Genomic DNA, 19,889 nt, shown 5'->3' with positions numbered 1-19,889 from the left:
AGGGCTAGTCATATCCCCCGATATTATGTCCTAACCTAAGTAAAGCTATGCGCTGGCAAGATTTACCGTAAAAAGCCAATTTACTTTGGCTAAATTTGCAAAGCTACTATCACATAAGTAGAATTTAATTTCAAAATCATATTTAAAAGTCATTTTTTCTGGCTCGCTTCGCTCGCTGGCGACTTTTATAAATTTTTCCACATTTGCAATGTTGTGCTGCCTCGAAATATTTCGTTTATTATCCGCAACTGCGTTGAAGTTATATGGGTTGTGTATGTACCCGCGGTTTGATAAAACAGTGGCCATCTGCAATGTTTAGAAATATCCCGACGTTCCGGGGGCTCCGCCCCAGACCAGTAGCGGCAGGAAAGGGGAGGCACGGGTGGCATTTGCCCCCAGTGAGTTGGCCCCACTCCCAAAATTTTGAAAAATAAAAGAAATGTATAGTAAATGTTGTCTACTAAAGCTGCTAAGTGCTCCGAAACAGCTTTTTCGTTCCTTAAATTTTGAAAATTTTCTCATCCATTCACTGTTAGCTCCCAATAATTTTTGTCACTCACATAAATCTTTCAGGTCATTTTTAAAATTCAAAATGTCGCCCGCGCTATACACGCTCGCAGTAGCTGTTGACTGAGATAAGTAAATTATCTGTTCAAATGGGACTTAATAATCCATTGTTCAAGTCAATATGCTTCTCGTGATTAGAGTTTTTATTATTCGTTTTGGCGAGATACGCATCCTGCCTATTCATAATTTTCATAAATAAAAAATTTCAGCTCGCGCTACGCACGCTCGCATGAAATGTTTAATTAGATAGCCATCCAATTCATGTTTACAAAAAGTGCTTATAAACCGTCCAGTTATCATCTCAGGATGTTAAAAATTTTCAGCTCGCACTTCGCGCTCGCATTATTTATTTGGTGAGATATCAACTTCATGACCCAATGCAAACATCTAGTCCTTAACAGGTCCCTTTTCAAGTCAATAGGGTCTACATTAAAAACAAATAGCTCGCGCTTCTTGCTCGATTTTGAGAAATAGGCAAAATATTTGTGTGTTGACCCGCCCCCAAATGTTCTTTTGCCTCCCCCGAGGTTAAAAATCCTGGGCCGCCATTGCCCCAGACCCGATCCGCATATAGCACTGGCCCCCAAAAGTTCTACAACCGAGAACATAAAAGAAATGATGAAAGAAAATGAAAGGAAGATGTAAGATATGATGTTATTTTCTGAATACCATGTCACAATCAATCTCAAAGTTAGATTCTCATGAAAAGCTCTTTTTTTTCTCACTCGCTTCGCTCGCTCGGGACTTATATCAAGCAACTTTTTGCTGCGCGCGCCATGCTGTGCCCCCTCTTTTTTTTGGGGGGGGGATACTTATCACGCATTGAGCTTTGCCCTAATGCTCGGGGCACAATCATAAAAAATCCTGTTCATACCATGATATGACCGGGAAATTTTTGGCTCTTGCCCCCCCTGGCCACCGACCCCTGTTACGCCACTGGTGGTGGTGGTGATGATGCTGCTTGTGCAGTTTAAAGGCCAAGTCCACCCCAGAAAATGTTGATTTGAATAAAAAGAGCAAAACCCAACAAGCATAACACTGAAAATTTCATCAAAATCGGAAGTAAAATAAGAAAGTTATGGTATTTTAAAGTTTCCCTTACTTTTATCAAAATTGTCATATGCACAATTCAGTTACATGCAAATGAAAGAATCAATGATGTCCCTCACTCACTATTTGTATTTGTTTTTTATTGTTTGAATTATACAATATTTCAATTTTTAAAGATTTGACAATAAGGAGTAGGACCAACTTGACTGAACCATAACATTTTAAACAATGGTACTTCCACATGTTCAGGGAGAAACAAAATTTTGTTTCACAAGACAATGCTGAGAAAATTACAATATTTCATACAATAACATACACAAGAAATGGTGAGTGATGTCATCAGTTCCTTCATTTGCATACCGAAATTGAGCAAAACTTTAAAATGTCACAACTTTCTTATTCTACATCCAATTTTGATGAAATGTTCAGTGTTATGCTTGTTGGGTTTTGCTCTTTTTATTCAAATCAACTTTATGTTGGGGTGGACTAATTCTTTAAAGGGATTCTCCGGGTTGAAACTATTCATATCTGAATAAATAGAGTAAAATTCACAAAGCAAAATGCTGAAAATTTCATCAAAATGGGACAACAAGTAACGAAGGTATTTATATTTATATATTTATTCAGTCTTATTTAAAAACAGGGTAATCCTTTCAGAGCCAAGAGGCCTGCTTTTCAAAAGAGCCCTGTTACATAAAATATTACATACAAATGAGAACTTATAATGTACAAAACCATAGAAATAGAACTACACAAAATAATACAACACATATGTAATTAAACTAAATTGAACTAAAATGAACTAATCTAGACTAAACTAAACTAAAAAACTTAGCTAAAAGCATAACAAAACAAGACATGAAAAAGGAAAAGGAAACCGGTAACCAGCACGACATAAAAAGTTTGACTTCTATTAGTACGATTATAACAGAAAATGAACCAGCAATTTCCTGCATTATTTTAACAATGACAGGTTGAATAAAAATTAAAGTTTAGCAATATTTTGTTAAAATAGTTATATACACGTCATCATGAATATTCATCAGGTGGGCTGGTGATGTCACATCCCCACTTTCCTTTTTCCTATGTTATTACATGAAATCATATTTGTTTCATTTTTTTCATTCGTGTGTGGAAAATGTGTCTCCTTTATAATGGAATAAGTTGCAGCAATGAATATCTAATGCACTAAATCAGTTGACAATCCATATTTTTAGTTCTTGGTAGAAAAAAAATGAATAAACCTAATTTCATATGATAAAATACAAAAGAACAAGTGGGGATATGACATCATCATGTTGCTCATTGAATATTCATGAAGACATGCCTAGAACTGTTTCATTGTTTTCACTGTTTGTGGAGATAATGGTGATGCTGATCATTTGGTAATGATTGTAGTGGTTGTTGTGGTTTATTTCCAATTCGTCTATTGCCAATTCGTCCAATTGCCAAATCGTCTACTACCATTTGGTCTATCATCAGTTCGCCTACTCACCACATGGTCTTCTTTCATTTAGTCTAATGCCATTCCGTCTAATAACCAGTTGGTCCAATAGCCATTTAGTCCATATACCATTTGATCTAATTAAACTAAGGTGTTAATTGTGCAAAGTGAAAAGAAAATGGGTATTAGACCAACTTGTTATTAGACGAAATGGTATAGACGAAATGGTGATTAGACGGAGTGATGATTGGGCCAAATATTTATTGGACCAAATGGTGGTTTAGACGAAATGTTGATGGACGGAATGGCATTAGACTAAATGAAGGTGTAGACCATGTGGTGAGTGGACGAGTTGGCAGTGGACGAATTGGCAATTTACCGTCGTAGTGACAGTCAAGCTCTACAACGGTGTACAGAGGAGCCATGTAATAATAACTCACTTTATTGTTTTTGCTGGTGGTGGTGGTGAAGATGATGGTGCTGGAGATGTGTGGTGGTGTCGCTGATATTAAAATGATGCCATTCGTGAATAGTGTTGGTGGAAGTGGTGTGAGTAGTGCTTGATGGTGCATGGTGGCGGTGGTTGAGTTGCATGTATGGTGGTACGAGGTGACTGTTTTGGTGGTGATAACATGCAGGTACTGGTATACCTCTGCTGGTACATGGCTGGGGAGTATGGTGGTGCTAGTTGATGATGCAATTAGTTTGGATAGTGGTATGTAGGTGTCAGGTTATGGTTCTCGTACATGGTAGAAGTGGTGGTGGTGGTGGTGGTGGTACGATTTGAGTTGTATGGATGTGTTTGTTTGATTGTTTATTCATTTTTTTATTCATTCAATCATAATTTGATTTCAAAATCATGTAGCTAAAAAATATTGAAGTATAGCGGAGTAAAAGAAGACTTAAGCAAGGGGAAGGGCAACGAACAGAGCATGGAGAGCGAGAGGGGAGATATAGGATAGAGAATGAGGTAAAAAGAAATGAAAGCCAACAAAAAACTGAAAAAGGCGCTGGTGCAAAGCTTTGTAATACGAATAGGAGAGTTGGAGTGTTTTGACTGGTTAAATAGCAGGTTATTCTTCACTTCAACAATAACCCTTTTCATTGGTTTATAATCATAATAGCACCAAATAGCTCTAATTTGGTAAAAACCCGTGAGCTTATGAAAGAAAGTAAACTTTGCTAGGCCTGATTATGGCGGTAGGTACAGATTTTTCGAGTCAGAAATTCTCGAGTAGTAATACGGGACATGTAGGAAGAGCATAGACAGAATAGAGGATCAAAATGATATATAAGAGGGCATATCGAAATGGCAAATTGCCAGTTCGTCTATTGCCAACTCGTCCACTCATCACATGGTTTATCTTCATGTAGTCTAATGCCATTACGTCCATCAATATTTCGTCTAACAACCATTTGGTCCAATTATCACTTCGTCTATAAATCACCAGTTTGTCTACATTTCGTCTGGTAACCAGATGGTCTAATGTCCATTTTATTTTCAATTATTTCGCCCAATTAACACTTAGTCCAATTAGACGAAATTGTATATGGACTAAATGGCTATTGGACCAACTGGTTATTGAACGAAATGGTGAGTGCACGAAATGGCAATTAGACCATGTGGATAGTAGACGAACTGACGGTAGACCAAATGATAGTAGACGAGTTGGCAATTGGACGAATTGACATTGGACCAGTTGATAATAAACCATCGAAATGACCTTGCTCGCAAAACATACAGAATTCTTATTCAGTTCGACTTTTTCTGTATTTACATGACAATGTAAATATTACACAACAGTAGTCTAAAGTCAATCTAACTGAGAGTTGATATACACCATGTACACTGTTATCGAAAATAGTCTAACATAGTCGTTTTAGATAGTAAGAAACTGTCTTTCTAGCAAAAAAATATATGAACAACGACTAAAAAAGATATTTCAATAAACAAAATCAAAGAAGCATGCAAATAACGGCAACTAAACAAAAATCAGATGTAAAATGGTCGATTATGCGAATGAGAGAGTATATCAAATAAGCATCTTTTTTATTTGATTTGATTTGATTTCGTTTTTTTTTTCATTTGCATTCATAATATTCGTATATAATACATTTTTCATGACATAACGAACATAATATATTGGTTACTGCTTTGCCGTGAATCATTTATAAGAATATGGACTGAATAAAATGTCATTAAAATGAAATATGATCTTCTACCAAATAACTCCAACATTTACAATTTGCAGGAGAAGGATTGTCATTATAAGCAGATTGCTTGAAAAAAAAGACGACTTGATGGTTTGGTTGACATTGTGCTCTTCTTGTTTCGTCTTCGTTGTCGTCGTTGTTGTTTTGTTTTTTTTTGTATATATTATATACATATATAATAAATATATTGATTATTGGTTACTTTTGGGGGCATGAATCATGAATAAAAATATTGACTTAATAAAATGTTATTCAAATCAAATTGTCATTATAAGCAGATTGCTTGAAAAAAATGACGACCCTAGATTAGAACTCATTAAATTAATTTATACATTTATTCAGCAGAATGGTAATATTCGTTCATAATTTTAATAATGATGATTATTGGTGACACTGATGAAGATGAAGGCCATGAAGATGATAATGATGATGGTGGTCATGGTACATTTTTTAATTATTATTCTATCAAAGGAAGAGTGATTTAATGATTAACTGAAACAGAAAATTTACTTCAAATATTCTGATGATTTTTGTATATTTTAATGATAATACTTAATTTAAAATATCAAACTTTCAGAGTAGATCCTATATAATTTGTGTTACCTTCGTTATTCCGAAGGTTCGTTTTTCCCAGGGTTAGAATATTCCGAAGATTCGTTATTCCGAACGTTCGTAATTCCGATGGTTCGTAATTCCGAAGGTTCGTTTATCCGAAAACGCGCAGAACGATTTTTTTATTAAGATTTGTAAGTGGTAAACATTTAATCAAGAATGGATCTTTTAGTAGAAATTTTGAACTTGGACAAAACAATTTCAAAATGCATCAATACTCCCCTAGCGGAATTGACAGGTCTGGCAATGAGAAATAAACATTATAAACTAGCCTCATAAGCCTACGATCACTCCTCTGAGAGAATTATGCGTACGTGAACGCCCCTGGTAACGATAGATCAGCCCCTTTCCGCAGGGCGCCGGAACCGGGGGCAGGGGGCACTTGCCCATCCCCCAAAATTCCCCTTAGGAAAAAATGCCCATTATTCAAAATGGAAAATGCGGTTTTTTCGAAATGAAATACCCTTTTTGAAGTACAACATAATGTATTTTAGGTTAGAAAACAACACAATTTTTGACTCGCAAGCTACTCACCCTGTGTCTGTTTATAAAAATGTTTAGAATGTCCAGTTTTCAGGTTGGACATGGGCGGAAATCCAAGGGGGGACAGGGGGGACGCGTCCCCCTACCCAAAATAGTAGGGGGACACAATATCAAATGGTGGAAAGAAATACATCATTCAAAAAAGAAATAAAACGTGTATTTTGGACGGGAAGACGTTACTTTTAGGGTGATTCCCTTTTTTTTTTTTTTTTTTGCTTGTCAAATTTATTTTGGTGGAAATGACGTTACTTTTTGGGTGATTACCCTTTTTTTTTTTGCTTGTCAAATTTTCCAGCCCCTGGTCCCCCCCCCCTACCTTTGGGGAGAGATTTCCGCCATTGAGGTTGGAATATCACAAACTTTCAGCTCGCGCTTCGCTCTCGCATTATTTGATTGGTGAAGTAAATATCATATTCTTGAGTGACTAAATGCAGTCCTTAACAGGTTCCTTTTCCGGTCGGTATGTTGAAAATTTCAGCTCGCGCTTCGCGCTCGCGTTAATTCTTTGGTTAGATACAAATCTTTTTCATGATAACAAAAGCTGCTCGGAATGCTTAATTTTTATTTCGTATTGAAATGTCCAAAAGTTTGAGCTTGCGATTCGCACTCACAACAATGCCATTTAAACAGTAATTAGGCGCCATAATTAACTTTAAAAAAAAATGAGTTTTACAACTTCAGATTTGAATAAAATCAAAATGAATGGAATAAAATCATATTGAATTGAACTAAAGAAAGTTCAGGGTGTTCTCCATAACTCTTGTTTTCCATTTGAGAAAAACAAATGAAGTCACCTTTGGGTCATTTTTTTAATCTTCAAAATTTGAAATTCGTATTCCTTCATCTCCCATTGAAATACCATGGAGTCGCCCCTGAATGTTTATAATATGGTTGATGTTCATGTTATATGCTTACATGTTTGAGGGTGTCCTATATGCTTTTCACATTGCATTTCCTTAACCCCATACTATCCTTAACCCCGGACTATCCTTAACCCAATACTATCTTTTTTTGGATTCACACTGTCTTTCTTAACCCCATACTATCTGCTTAGCCGGGGTTAACGCCTTAACCCCGGACTATCCCACTGCTCATGAATATTGATGATTTTACCATACAGATTGTGAATAACATGCAATTTCGACTTCTGTGATTGGCTATTGCGTAGCCCCACTTTTCCTTAGCCCAGTTTCGTTTCACACTGCATCTCTTAGCACCGCAATTGTGGTGCTAGCACCGCAATATTCCGGCTAACCCTGCTTTTTTGCAGGGCCAGATAGTACCGTATTACCGTGCTAGCCCACTTTGCTAAAACGTAGTGTGAAAACTAAGTGGGCTAAGCTTAACCCCGGGAAATTGGTGGGACTAAGACCCCCCCCCCTTAGCCCCACCAATTTAGGACAAAAAGTGCAATGTGAAAAGGTTTTGTCGCAATGGTTTCGTTGACATTATGCTCATCTTGTTTCGTTATTGTTGTTTACTCGTGTGTTTATTATCGTTCGGATAATCGGATGTTTGTCATTGTTATAACATAGTTTTATTGACTCCTTTATTTCAAATCTTTCTTGTTTTCTTATCATGTTATTGCAAGACTAGGTTTGGAGCAGTAAGATAAAGTGCTGTGCATGTGACAATATACGACTTGTGTATATGCAGATTGATAAGAAATGAAAAAAATTGAATTTGAATTTAAAAAAGAAATTGCAAAAATATGGAATATAATTTTCATTGGGCAATATACAATTAAACAAAAGAAACTCGAGATAATTTCACAGATTATCAAACCACACATTAGACCAAAATTAATGACCTTGCCCCCTTCCTCTGCATGGCTTCTTATGTCCAAAGCGTGTAGTGCGAGCTCGCGTATGCCACCCCAAAGTGGTGATCTTGGAGCACGTCTGTTTATGTAGGTAGGAGTAAAAAAAAAAAGATGAAAATTAATTGAGACGTTGATTAACGGGCCAGGATTCCCAACATCATACTCATCTTTGGTGGTCCGCGGTGTGCTAGTCTGACTATTCAGACAGGATGTCAGAAATATTAAGGGGGCGTCTCATTTAGATGTTTGCGTTTTATGTCTTCAACTCGGAGAAAGTGCAACATGATTATGAAAAAATGGGTTAAAAAAGAAACAATACTTTTCTGCTTGTGAACGCTCGATTTTGATAATTTATCTCGGGAATGAAAATGAATTAAGAAAATTAAAATTTGATTTGATTTTGATGTATGATATTACGGTTTTCATTTCATTTTCCGAAGGTAAAAAAAAAAAAGAGAGATAGAGTCAAATGTGCTTTTCATCCCAATATGAGATGATACATACCTTTTATCAATTTCATGTATCGTTTATAATTAATCATTTATTAGTTCCGGAGAGCAGCATGAGCATTTCCAAAACATACGAAATAACTTAGAAAATTACGCAATAACAATCAGTACGGTGGCCGAGTGGTTAAGGCGTTGGACTTAAGTTCCAATGGACGCAATGTCCGCATGGGTTCGAACCCCATCCGTACTAATTCTTTTTTTTTTAAGTGATGTAGATCAGTACATGGAGGTCCATGATCAGTGGAAAGCCCGAGAACTATGAACCAAGAGTTCCGGGGATCAGAATACATTCGCCACTCCCCCCCCCCCCCCATGTGCATCATGTGCGCAATATACTGTTTATGGGTCGGTTATAATTATACACCGTTGTAATCATTGTCTGTTGTGGTGAGCTTACGTGTGGATACGGGCGTATGGCAAGCCGTTTTAACATTTAATCCTATTTCTTGTAATCAAGAATTCGATTTCTTGATATCAAGAAATGAATTATTGAAAGAAAGAAATAATAACGAAAAAGTAAAGTAAAGAAAGAAAGAAAGAAAGAAAGAAGAAAGAAAGAAAGAAAGAAGAAAGAAAGAAAGAAAGAAAGAAAGAAAGAAAGAAAGAAAGAAAGAAAGAAAGAAAGAAAGAAAGAAAGAAGAAAGAAATAAAGAAGAAAGAAAGAAAGAAAGAAAGAAAGAAAGAAAGAAAGAAAGACAGAAAGAAAGAAAGAAAGAAAGAAAGAAATAAAGAAAGAAAGAAAGAAAGAAAGAAAGAAAGAAAGAAAGAAAGAAAGAACGAAAGAAAGAAAAAGAATTACAGATAGAAAAAAGAATGGATGAAAGAAATGATAACGAAAAAGTAAAGAAAAAAAATATATATATATATATAACATATACAAAGCTTATGTATCGTTTATAATTAATAATTTATTAGTTCCAGAGAGCAGCATGAGCATTTCCAAAACATACGAAATAACTTTAAAAATGTCGCAAAAAACAACCAGTACGGTGGCCGAGTGGTTAAGGCGTTGGACTTAAGTTCCAATGGACGCAATGTCCGCATGGGTTCGAACCCCATCCGTACTAATTTTTTTTTTTTAAGAAGTGCTGTAGATCAGTGCATGGAGGTCCATGATCTGTGGAAAGCCCGAGAACTATGAACCAAGAGTTCCGGGGTTCAGAATACATTCGCCACTCCCCCCCCCCCTATATTTCTTGTAATCAAGAATTCGATATCAAGAAATGAATTATTGAAAGAAAGAAAGAAATAATAACGAAAAAGTAAAGTAAAGAAAGAAAGAAAGAAAGAACAAAGAAAGAAAGAAAGAAAGAAAGAAAGAAAGAAAGAAAGAAAGAAAGAAAGAAAGAAAGAAAGAAAGAAAGAAAGAAAGAAAGAAGGAGAAAGAAAGAAAGAAAAAGAATTACAGATAGAAAAAAGAATGGATGAAAGAAATGATAACGAAAAAGTAAAGAAATAAAAAAAATATATATATATATTATACATATGATTTTATTTCCTCTCAGTCACTATTTACTAATTGTCAATATGGTTTATTGAAGCATCTTTCTCCTGAAATGGCATTAATTGATTTATATGATTTTGTTACCCGTTCTTTTAGTAAAAAAGAGCATACTATTGGAGTGTTCTTGGATTTAACAAAGGCCTTTGACTCTATTGATTTTTCAATTTTATTACACAAGCTTAAGTTTTATGGAATCAGAGGATTATCTTTATCTTGGTTTGAGAATTATCTTTATGGTAGAAGTCAACACGTTCTGTATCAAAACACATTATCCGATTCACTAAACGTAACATGTGGCGTGCCGCAGGGCTCAATCCTCGGCCCCCTGTTGTTTTTACTATTTATTAACGATCTTCCTAATTGCTCTGATGAGTTGAAATTTATTTTGTTTGCCGATGATACCAACATTCTTTACTCAACAAAAAAATTACTTAACAGTAAACAACAATTTAAATGACAAATTAATCAATGTTTCATACTGGTTTAATTGTAATAGATTATCATTGAATGCTGAAAAGTCTAATTTAATCTACTTTCATAGTAAAAAATCTCAATTTCATACAAATATTTCTGAACAACTAAAGATATCAATGAACGGCAAGATTATTCAGAGAGTCCACTCTGTTAAATTTTTAGGTATTTTTATAAATGAAAACATGTCATGGACTGATCACATTATGTATATTGCAAACAAAGTGTCAAAGGGTGTTGGTATCGTTGGTAAGCTGCGAACAGTATTACCTAATAATATACTGAGATTGCTTTACAATACATTTATTTTACCATTTTTGACTTACTGTAATGCTGTTTGGGCAAACACTTACAAATCTAAGTTGAAGTCCCTTTTCTCATTACAAAAGAAAGCTGTTAGAATATGTTCTTTGAATTCATATCATGCCCATAGTAGGCCTCTGTTCAGATCACTCAAAATTCTTGACATTTATTAGTTGAATAGATATTGCATCTTGATTTTATGTTTCAAACATAAAATTGGGTTTTTACCTTGTTTACTTAATGATATGCTTTCATTAAATATGTCAGTACATAACTATAATACAAGGAATAAAAATAAATATCATTTATGGGCAGTCGAAAAATCCTATCTGTTATTTTCATTCAGTCATAAAGCACCAACAGTTTGGAATGACCTGCCAAGTAATATAACATCAATAAAGAATTATAATGCATTTAAAATAAGTATAAAGGAGCATTTAATCAATCTTCAACTTGTGTAGATTTATTTTCCACCTTTTACCTTTGTGTAGGGTTTGTTTGGTTTGTTTGTTTGTTTTGTTTTTTGTTTTGTTTTGTTCCCATTTATTGTTTGATCTTGTGTTTTATTGTGGGCAAATAAGTTTCTTATATCTTACTTTGTTAATTATATTTTGTCTAATTCCTTTAGGGGAGGTTATCTAGACAAACTCTATTTTGGGGTTTTTATAATTTCCCTATTTCCTCTGTTGTTTAAAATGTTAACTTATTGTATACATATATATTTTATGTGGAAGACTTTTGTAATACATGTACATGAATATGGTTTACATTTGCTCAATTATGTATTTTTATGAATTTGTATATTGTGATTTTTAATTGGAAATAAATGAATTGAATTGAATATACAAAGCTTATGTATCGTTTATAATTAATAATTTATTAGTTCCAGAGAGCAGCATGAGCATTTCCAAAACATACAAAATAATTTAGAAAATGGCGCAATATCAACCAGTACGGTGGCCGAGTGGTTAAGGCGTTGGACTTAAGTTCCAATGGACGCAATGTCCGCATGGGTTCGAACCCCATCCGTACTAATTTTTTTTTTAAGAAGTGCTGTAGATCAGTGCATGGAGGTCCATGATCTGTGGAAAGCCCGAGAACTATGAACCAAGAGTTCCGGGGATCAGAATACATTCGCCACCCCCCCCCCCCTGTGCATCATGTGCGCAATATACTGTTTATGGGTCGGTTATAATACACCGTTGTAATCATTGTCTGTTTACATGTTGATACGGGCGTATGGCAATCAAGAATTCGATTTCTTGATATCAAGAAATGAATTCTTGAAAAAAAAGAAATAATAACGAAAAAGTAAAGTAAAGAAAGAAAGAAAGAAAGAAAGAAAGAAAGAAAGAAAGAAAGAAAGAAAGAAAGAAAGAAAGAAAGAAAGAAAGAAAGAAAGAAAGAAAGAAAGAAAGAAAGAAAGAAAGAAAGAAAGAAAGAAAGAAAGAAAGAAAGAAAGAAAGAAAGAAAGAAAGAAAGAAAGAAAGAAAGAAAGAAAGAAAGAAAGAAAGAAAGAAAGAAAGAAAGAAAGAAAGAAAGAAAGAAAGAAAGAAAGAAAGAAAGAAAGAAAGAAAGAAAGAAAGAAAGAAAGAAAGAAAGAAAGAAAGAAAGAAAGAAAGAAAGAAAGAAAGAAAGAAAGAAAGAAAGAAAGAAAGAAAGAAAGAAAGAAAGAAAGAAAGAAAAAGAAAGAAAGAAAGAAAGAAAGAAAGAAAGAAAGAAAGAAAGAAAGAAAGGAAAAGAATTAAAGATAGAAAAAAGAATGGATGAAAGAAATGATAACGAAAAAGTAAAGAAATAAAAAAATATATGTATATATTATATAAACAAAGCTGAGAAAATATTTCAACGGAGTCATTCTTTCACCAATAATAATTGACATTGCTAAATAACGATATCTTTGAGACATTAGAATAAAATTACACTGGATAACAGGGAGATGGAATTATTGTTCGTACAAACATGGGAATAGGTTCATGGTACAAATAAAATCTTGTGGTTCAACGATCGAGTGCCCTATCGCTTGATTCGCACATGAATGACAAAATATCTGTATTTTATCATCAGTAGAAAGCTTTAAAGAAAGAAAGAACGCTTTAAAGAAAGAAAGAAAGAAAGAAAGAAAGTAAGTAAGAAAAGAAAGAAAGACAGTAAGTAAGAAAAGAAAGAAAGAAAGTAAGTAAGAAAAGAAAGAAAGAAAGAAAGAAAGAAAGAAAGATAGAAAGAAAGAAAGAAAGAAAGAAAGAAAGAAAGAAAGAAAGAAAGAAAGTAAGAAAGAAAGAGAAAGAAAGAAAGTAAGTAAGAAAAGAAAGAAAGAAAGAAAGAAAGTAAGTAAGAAAAGAAAGAAAGAAAGAAAGGAAAAGAATTAAAGATAGAAAAAAGAATGGATGAAAGAAATGATAACGAAAAAGTAAAGAAATAAATATATGTATAAATACAAAGCTGAGAAAAATATCTTAACGGAGTCATTCTTTCACCAATAATAATTGACATTGCTAAATAACGATATCTTGGAGACATTAGAATAAAATTACACTGGATAACAGGGAGATGGAATTATTGTTCGTACAAACATGGGAATAGGTCCATTGTACAAATAAAATATTGTGGTTCAACGATCGAGTGCCCTATCGCTTGATTCGCACATGAATGACAATATATATGTATTTTATCATCAGAAGAAAGCTTTAACCTCAGCACAATAAGGGACATTACGGAATTAACAATGTTTTTCGACCATCAATCGAACGGAACAATCCCTTGATTTGAATATCTCATGAAAGAGCAAGAATACTCGTCCAAATTTTGACTTATTCTTGAAAATAGGGCGTAATTTATTGGCCTTTGTCAGAAATGTTTATGGCCTTGTGTGAGCGCCCTGCCACACAAACAAAACAAAAAGACGAAAGAAAAAGGAAAAGAAAGGGAAGAAAAATGGTCGAATGAGAACATAAGCCGACATGTGTGGTCCATGTCTAGTCTATGTTCGAGACGCCTTAGCCTTTGGTACAATTTATGATTAATTGTATTGTATTATCTCTCTGTGAGGTACATGTTTTTTTTTTAAGTAGCTACATTATCACAATTACAATCTCCCTATCCACATTTAATTACCTTAAATTTGTTTATCGGGTGGGTGATGTTGTCAAATCTTATATATGGTCCGGGCGAAAAAATATTTATATCCAAATATATATGAGTAAAATTCACAGAGCAAAATGCTGAAAATTTCATCAAAATCGGATAACAAATAACGAAGTTATTGAATTTTAAAGTTTATGAATATTTTGTGAAAACAGTTATGCACATCGTCATGTATATTCATTAGGTGGGATGATGATGTCATATCCCCACTTTCCTTTTTCTTACGTTATTACATGAAATCATAAATGTTTCATTTTTTCATACATGTGTAAATGATGTGTTTCCATTATGATGAAATAAGTTGCGGCAGTAAATAACTAATGCTCTTAATCAGTTGCCGATCCAATTGTTTTAGTTATTGGTAGAAAATGTTTGAATAAACCTAATTTCATATAATAAAATACAAAAGAAAAAATGGGAATATGACATCATCAGCCCATCTAATGAATTTTCATAAAGACAAGCCTAAAACTGTTTCGCCGGAATAATGCAAATCTTTAAGATTCAATAACTTCGTTATTTGTTATCCGATTTTGATCAAATTTTCAGCATTTTGCTTAGTGAATTTTACTCTATTTATTGAGATATGAATATCTCCAGCCTGGACCATCCCTTTGATGTCATGTTGGTTGTAATATCAGGCTGGTTGTGTTATTCCATATGTCGTTTTTCTATCATTTTTTCCCATGTATTTAGTTGCGATTATTTTGCTTGTTTTGTTCATTTATTTTGTTATGTTTATTTTATTCACTTGTTATATTGTAATCATGTGTTTACAGGGCCACCTGGAAAAAGAGTACCCAGTATACTGACGGGGCTATACTTTATAAATAAGTAAATAGTTAAATAGTTAAATAAATAAATAAATAAATAAATAAATAAATAAATGAATAAATAAATAAATAAATAAATAAATAAATAAATAAATGGATAAATAAATATATATATATATATATAAACGAATATATAAATAAATAACATAAATAAATGAATAAATAAATAAACAAATAAATAAATAAATAAATAAATAAATGGATGAATAAATAAATATATATATATATAAACGAATATATAAATAAATAACATAAATAAATGAATAAATAAATAAATAGATAAACAGATTGATGAATAAATAAACAAATAAATGAATATAATTATATTTACCCATGGTACTCACTTTTCTTCCAGCGGGCCCTGAATATCATGGGTGAGTATTCGCTCCATGACGATTTCAAGAAAATTGAAAATCTATTGTCAAATATCCTTCATGACGATGAACAGCCCAGATGTCTGTGTCGAAAGCCTTGGGGATCAACACAGCAATTTCGTCCAGGACTTCGACAAGTTTTCGTTAGCTCGGAAAAAAGGGACTTTCCATTTTTCGTCAGCTCGGAAACTTCGGACGAAACTGCCGTTCCGGTTCACCAATTTTCAACAAAGACCTCCCAGCTGTTCATTGTCATTTGATGGGCATGTTCAATACATTTACTGCGTTCTTGAATCCGTCGTGCATCGCTGTGCTTGCGAAAACTCATATACCCTTGAAACGCTTCAAGTGCATAAAAGACCGAAGAAGTAAACAAGTCTTTTGCGAATGACTCGGACGGGGATCGAACCCATGATCTTCCATCCCTGAGGCTAGCACCCACCAGTCAACATCAACTTGATTTGAAAAAATGTAGAAAATAAGGGTGTAACAGAAAGAAAAATCATGGCATTTTCCTTTCTCAATTGAATAGTAGGGGTAATAAGGTAGTTTTAATAAAAGCAGAAAAAATTAAGAAAAATATTGGTGAAGATATGAAGAAAATCCGTCAGGGAATAAAGAAGTTATGACCTTTAAAGTTCACAAACGTCATTGTTGTGTGATGTAAATTCGCAAGAATGATATTTTCTATTTAAAAAAATTTAATGACATAACATAGGAACAGTGGTCACCCACCCCCACCCCTGTGGCTCCGCCCCTCTAATCATTCATCAATGTGATTCTTCCCAAAATTGATGTTTTCCCATGTTTCTCTCCCAGACCACTAATTTGTATGTCCTTCTTTATTCACAATATTCCAGGGAATTGTAATTTTCCTAAATATTCCATGGTCTTCGACGATGTCATGTCGTTGAACAATTCTATCGAAGTCCTTACAACAAGAGAATGTTCAATAATTTGTCTTGCTCGCACATTGAATTTCTCACCTCAAAACGAATGGTGGAAATTGCGTCAGGGACATAAAAAGGATAAAGATTTTTGGTCGAAAATGTGTCCTCGAAGTTTTTACTTCATTCAACAACTATAATTGAAGATCAAACTTGTAGAGAATCGTTTTATAAGGTTTCCTTTCTCTCTCCCTGTAGTGTCCTTATTATCACATTATCAAAGTACAAAATTGCTTCTTTTTTATCAAATTATGCGATCAGTGATGGCATTTATCATTCCAGAACCGTTTCTGCCCCCTCCCCCATTTCCATGGCAATATAGGAAGCAGGTTGGTTGGTATGTTATAAAAAGTAGAAATTTGACCCCCCGAAAAAAAATTAAAAAAAACACACACATTTATTTTTTGACAACCTTTTTATTTTTTCCAAACAATCACCACCTCTTCAAAAATCGCGCAAGGTCCTGCCATTTCCTTCCCCTCCCCCTCTCCCCTCTAACCCTTTTCTCTCTTTCTCTTTCCTTTTCTCTTGCTCTCTCTCACTCTTGTGAAGACCGGCATTTTGTATGTTTATCCTGAATGCTTATTTTGAAGGATCATCCACGTGTGACACAATTAAAAAAATAATAGTAATAAAAATAGATAGATAAATAAATTAATTAATTAAAAAAAGAATAATTCATCTTAAGATCCAGGTCGAGTATTTGAGTACTGGAAAGTAATTGCAAGAGTAGATTTTGCTCTTTTTTTACTTGTGTATAGGTATGATTCGCAATACATTTCTGTATTGAGCATGATGAGCAGTTCAGTAACACCATGCGAGGGAGCAAAACGAACGAGCAAGTGCGAACACGTGAAACATGCGGAGACGCGAAAAGCACAATGGGGTCACCTCACTATTGTTTTTTTTAATCTATTTTAATCATGTCAAGTCAATTCAAGCAAACAGTTACATGCGACTAAAATAGAAAGGGACCCGTAAATGCTTTAGTCTAGAGTGTCAACCACGCAAAAACGAGACGGTAAAACTAAAAGGGTAATTTTTTTATAAGAAAAGCGGCATTAGAAAAGGGGAAAGTGGTATTCTGGACATTGAATTTTCTTCACTCATATTTAGGCCATCTCTTCCCCCATATTGGTCTGGATTTCCGTGCAACGGCTGTGTGTTTGATTGCAAGCCAAGAACAATTACAAAAATGTTGATAGAATATGTTGATTGAATATTTATGTGATATTTCTTAATTATTCCACAAATTAATCTTATTTCCGAAAAAAATCCCAATGTGCTAAAATCCCTTACTTTTTTTAGTTTGATACTAAACCATCATATTTCCTTGCAATGTCGTCAAAATATGGGAAGCACTTTATAAAATGACTTGTCGATGTTTTAGCCGACAAAGTATGAAAAGGTTTATTTTCAATTCGTCTAATGCCAATTCGTCAAATTGCCAACTCATCTACTATCATTTGGTCTACCATCACTTCGTCCACTATCCACATGGTCTAAGTACCAATTCGTCCACTCACCATTTCGTCTAATAACCAGTTAGTCCAATAGCCATTTAGTCCATACACCATTTGGTGTAATTTGACTAAGTGTTAATCGTACAAAATGAATGAAAAGGATATGGATATTAGAACAACTGGTTATGAGACGAAAAGGTGATTAGACGAAGTGATGATTGGACCAAATGATTATTGGACCAAATGGTTCTCAGGCGAAATATTGATGGACGGAATGGCAAAAGACTAAATGAAAGTAGATCATAATAGCTGGGCGTTGTGGCGTGCGCCTGTAATCCAAGCTGTGTGGGGAAGTTACAAATTGATGCAGAGGTTCGAGGTTTGAGCCCTGGTCACGTCTTTCGGATGGTGACGTTAAAGGTCGGTCCCAGACGTAAATAATCATATCTGATTGATACACGTCTGACAAAACTCAAATACACACACACACACACATAGTGAGTGGAAGAGTTGGCAGTAGACGAATTGGCAGTTTACCGATGAAAAATGCTCTCCAGTTTCGCGCGCTTGAGGAATGCGCGATGGTGATCTTCTGCATGCGTTTTTGCATTTCAACAAAAGTTTCGACTTCACATCAGTATTTTGCATTCATTATAATATCATGACTAATTGGCTTTATCATTCATAATTATGTATTATGGGGAAAAAAAACATTTTTATTATGTATTGTATCATTTTGAACGCAGAATTAAACTTGAAAGCAAACAACAACAAAGTTGTGATCGACGAAAGAATATGATTGCGTATCTCCTTCAAGATTGGCATGCAGATGTAATGATTTTTCAATGTGCAATAACACAACCAAGGTTTTTTTAAACTGAAGTAAAGAATAAAAAGAAGAGACGACACATTTTCAGAACAGAGCAGTATTGTTTCTTGCAAATATATTTCTATTCTTTTCCCTATAACACGCCGTTTCTAACATCAAACTCACAATTTTAACAGTTTCCCTTTTGTTGTTTTGTGTTAGGACACTCTCTCCACAACCTCTTTGCATTTCTCCGTGAAAAGAAGAAGAAAGAGGGAAAGATTTTGCTTGAAAATGCCCTTTATCCGGCATTCTTTGAAAAGTGGTAAATTTGGCAGGGATATGCTATATGAGCTCATCAGTGCATTGACCGACTGTGATACGCTTTGGTGGTTTGATGAGTGTTGTGTCAGCAGAAAGGATTGGCGACAAGTACCATGGACCTACTAGCAAGTACATCGCGTGGACAATGCAATGGCACGTCCTTGCCATTTCTCCTTTTGACGAGAAAGATTTTACTTTTTCACAAAGAACCTGGTGTTATTTTGTACAATGATTTATTGGAATTCTGTCGTTTTTATTTTTTCATGCTTTTATTCACATAGCCTATATATACATTATTCTTTTCATATTTTTTGTTCGTGAGGAATCGAAGTTGAAGTGGAGGTAATAACGGAGAGTCTTAAAATATTGAGAATAAAGGAAGCATGGGGACAGTTGGCAGTCGCCTACCCCCTCTGAAAATTGAGAAAATTTACATTTATTTACTGAAATGTTCACAAAAAAGTGTGCACGATAGCCTTCAGTTTCCCTTTAAAAATGCAAAAGCGCGCCATGACAAGCTCGGTCGCTTCTTTTCCTTGATTCCGAGTTTCTTCGATTTTTTAGGCATCTTGCCCCTCGCCCCCCCCCCCGCCGGAAAAAAAAATCTGCGTATAAGGCCATGGATAGTTATAAAACTGATACCGTGCATTTGGACTTATTTTTTTCAGAACGATGAATGGTCGGGTTACCAAAATAAATAAGAAAAAAAGATAATGAAAAAAAAATAGTATAAGTGCTTTTTAGAGAATGATAAATCTAATAAAAATTTTGAATTTGATTCATTGATCCTGATTACATTGAATTATTTCCTTTAGTTAGGCTTATACAGCCTGTCACCTTAATATCTCTTTGTCCACCATTATGTTTCAAATCTGTATCTGATCTTGCTACATTGATAAAGCATATTGATAAAAGATTCCCAAACCAGTTTTGATGCCCGGCTATATGGTTTTATGA

General features: G+C 34.3%; 3 non-coding genes across 3 annotated transcripts; all 3 read left to right on the top strand.

The window, feature by feature from the left end:
- The first annotated feature begins 8,867 nt into the window (after nucleotides 1-8,867).
- Nucleotides 8,868-8,951, top strand: TRNAL-UAA (transfer RNA leucine (anticodon UAA)). The gene has a single exon. It is a non-coding gene; the product is annotated as a tRNA-Leu (tRNA).
- A 793-nt stretch (nucleotides 8,952-9,744) lies between these two features.
- Nucleotides 9,745-9,828, top strand: TRNAL-UAA (transfer RNA leucine (anticodon UAA)). Its single transcript has one exon. It is a non-coding gene; the product is annotated as a tRNA-Leu (tRNA).
- A 2,161-nt stretch (nucleotides 9,829-11,989) lies between these two features.
- TRNAL-UAA (transfer RNA leucine (anticodon UAA)) lies at nucleotides 11,990-12,073 on the top strand. The gene has a single exon. It is a non-coding gene; the product is annotated as a tRNA-Leu (tRNA).
- Nucleotides 12,074-19,889: the final 7,816 nt, after the last annotated feature.

The sequence above is a fragment of the Lytechinus pictus genome, chromosome 11 (genome assembly GCF_037042905.1).
Source record: "Lytechinus pictus isolate F3 Inbred chromosome 11, Lp3.0, whole genome shotgun sequence".
NCBI classification, from domain to species: domain Eukaryota; kingdom Metazoa; phylum Echinodermata; class Echinoidea; order Temnopleuroida; family Toxopneustidae; genus Lytechinus; species Lytechinus pictus.
This window is presented reverse-complemented; position numbering and strand designations above follow the sequence as displayed.